Source organism: Fragaria vesca, linkage group LG3 (genome assembly GCF_000184155.1).
Source record: "Fragaria vesca subsp. vesca linkage group LG3, FraVesHawaii_1.0, whole genome shotgun sequence".
In the NCBI taxonomy this organism is placed as follows: domain Eukaryota; kingdom Viridiplantae; phylum Streptophyta; class Magnoliopsida; order Rosales; family Rosaceae; genus Fragaria; species Fragaria vesca.
Genome location: NC_020493.1, coordinates 1,174 through 4,459, shown reverse-complemented (window position 1 = coordinate 4,459; position 3,286 = coordinate 1,174).

Sequence of the window (3,286 nt, the reverse complement as noted above, 5' to 3'; positions counted from 1 at the left end):
ATATGTGCTGCCCTTGTTATCGACGCCTTGAACATCCAACGGACCCAAGTCTGTAGTATAATATCGGGCATCGTTGAAGTTGGCGGAGATAGAGAATGGCCGTGGGTCAGCTTTGATGATGACCGCTTCACGGTTCTCGGCGTCCCAAATCATGAGTTCTTGGTGCATGGAGGAAGGCACGCAAAAACTTCTGTGGATCCAATCTCGACCAAGAATCATGCTGTAAGAGGAAGCGCATTCGGCGACGAAAAAGGTGTAAACCCGTGATGCCGGCCCGACCTTGACCCGTAGGAATAGGAAGCCTAGGGTTCTAGACACTTGCCCGGTGAAGTTCTTGACTGTTAAGGACGTGGTTTGGATCATCGAGCGCGGAATGTCTAGGAGTCCCATGGTACGGGTTGTGACAACATTGACCGCGGCACCGGTGTCGACCATGACCTTGTTGATCATTTCCCTTCGACTTCGGCCGTGATATACAGTGGCCGCATGTGGGTGGCCATGTCCAAAGTTGGTGTGGAGAAGGTTAGAGTTTGCTTGTGTTTGATGCTGCTTGTAATTTCCACCTGTGGGGCGTCGTCGGCTTGTGCCGGAACTAGGCCCATTTCGCTGCTGCATGGCGGGGGTATGCTACTGACATCCTCGCTGCTGACAGGAATATCCGCCGCACTGCAGGTTGTGTTTGGTGGGAGAGCGTATCTTTCCGAAATGAAGAACACCATCCCGACTTGAAAGGAGAATTGTTCAGGAACTGGGACCAGGGGAGTGTCAATGATCCCGTGTTCCCCTTCGAGCAACGCCAAAGCGTCTGCTTCGCGGCTAAACCCTTCATCAGCACCCCATCCTGAGACCTCTACCATATTACAGGTGAATGATTATGCCTGCTCTTCGTCCCGGTCTTCCTCTAGGTTAAGGCGCGGTTCTGAATGTGCCTCGTCGTCTTCTGAATTCTCGCGAAAACGCTGGGCCATTTGTTGGGCGAGGTTAGGACTGGAAGGCGCCTGTGCGGCTATTGGTGGCTCTTGAGCCTCGGGTTGCCGCGGACGCCATACTGACTTGGTTGAAGGCTGATGGTCCTTGGCTGGTTGTTTGTCTGTTGCCAGAGGAGCCTTATCGTTGTCTTCTTTTTTCAACCGTTGTAGGGCGGATACTCGGGGAACCATCCGAGTCTCGGGCTCCGGGGTAGATCGTGCCCGGGGCTGGTGTGGTGGTGGTGGCTCCCTTCTGATATTGGCCTCCGGATTTTGACGTTCCCGTTGCCGTGAGGGCTGAGACGGTTCGCGTTTGGACTCTGGGTCCGGGGTTGTGAACAGCTTACGCCTGGGACCGGTAGGCGGAGTCTTTCTCCGCTCGGGCTCCGGTGGCGGCCTGTGCCTGGAAGGCTATTGATCCCTCCACTTTTCAGGCTCTGGTGACGGTTTGGGTCTAGCAGGCTGTGGATCCCTTCTTCTTTCAGGTTCTGGTGATGGCCTGCGCCTGGAAGGCTGTGGATCCTGCTTTGGTGGAACCGCGAGTCGGCAAAAGACGTTTGCTTTAGGTGCAGGCTCGTCGCTGAACTGCTCGCAAATCCTTGGGGGTGTGACAGGCGGCATTTGAAGGAATGCGCGCAAACCCTCTGCTTCCCTCCACATCCGCTCAGGCGTCTGTGCGAGCTGTGAGGGGCGTACAGCGCCCTCTTCGACAGCCCGTAAGGCACGTAGGATACTACCGTATCGCTTTTGGAGCTTTCGCTTCTTAGACCTGCTGATGGTGACTGCCTTGTCCCCTTGCTATGTATACCAAACCCCGTCCTTGATCGCTGATTTGGATGTCGGGGGAATATAGGGGTCGGTTAGGACGCCTTTACGAGGGCTCGCGGCCTCGTGGTTGTGACGTTCACCGCTGGAGTCTGACATGTCCATCTCACTTGTGGCAGGGGATGAAGGTACCGCCTCTGCCCAATGTGTATAGACGAACGTCACGAACGTCTCGAGACGTTCTATCCTCCTTTCCAGCTCTTCTCGAGTCCTGGGACTCATAGGCTGGGAGTCTTCAACGGGGGACGGTCCATCGTCCCTCATGACTGCTTTGCCCTTATCCTTGCGGGAGGGGCGGTCTGTGTCGAGCTTAGCGACCAACTGTCGAGCTGGGTCGTCTGCTTTCCCCTGCTGGTTATTCGGGACAGTATAGTTATTCGCCGGCTGTTTGCGATTTCGGCCCGGCGGTTCACGTAAACTTGCGTTTGGCGACAAGTCTAATGTGATTCTTCGCTGGCCGACTCGAGGCCAAGCGAAGTCAGCCGTTGCGATCATTAAGTCGCCCTTATTCTCAAAGCGAATATACCCGAGGTCGAGCCAGTCTTGAACCTGGTCTCTAAGCTGCTGGCATTCGCTGGTTCTGTTCCCCCAGCTATTATGAAACTTGCAGTGAATGCGCCCCTCCTTATATTCTATGTAAGGCAAGGAATTGGCCACTGTGACGAGCCCATCGTCGATAAGATCGTCTAAAACCTCATGTGCAAGTTCTTCGTTGTAGGTGTATTGGCGACGTGGCCGGCGGGCACTGTCGTCACCTTCCTCGCGTTCCCTTTTAGGTGCCCGGCGTCGATCGTCGTCCTTGGTCTGATTGGCCTAGTTTACCTCGACCATGCCAACTACAGGCGGGAAAGGGTCTATATCAACAAATGAGGCCGTACTACCCGGTGTTTTCATCTTTAGCTCGCCTGAGTTCAGCCATGTCTGCAGCTGGTCTCGAAGCTTGACACAATCTTTGGTGTCATGATTGTAAACATTGTGGAAGGAGCAGTATTTCTTGTCCTTCAGCTCTTCCTTGGGCGGTATCTTGTGATCCAAGCGCACGTATCTTGCCTCAATGAGGTCATTAAAGACCAGATGGGTGTTCTTAGCATCATAGGTGTATGACTCGTACTCTGGCTTGGTCCATGCAAAGGACTGGATGGTGATTGGCTCGCGCGCTATCTTCAGGTTTTTCAATTTGTGAGCCAATGGCTTGCCAGTCAGTTCTACCGCTCCAATATCTTCATGATCCTGATCCGGGCGAGTTCCCTCAGACCTTTGATAATAGGAGTCATAAGTAGGGGCCTGCAGGCTTAATGTCCCCACTGCCCGATTCTTCCCTGGTATGTAAGTTCCTTTGGAGGCATTTGCTTTGTCATCCAGCTCGTTTAAGATTAGCTCGTAGCTACCGACCTTGTTAATCAGGTCGCCCATGGAAGTAAAGCGTTCTCCATGATGCTTCAACCGCTGGCGGTGCTCCAGACCTCTAATAGCCAACTTAATGGCTTCCTGCT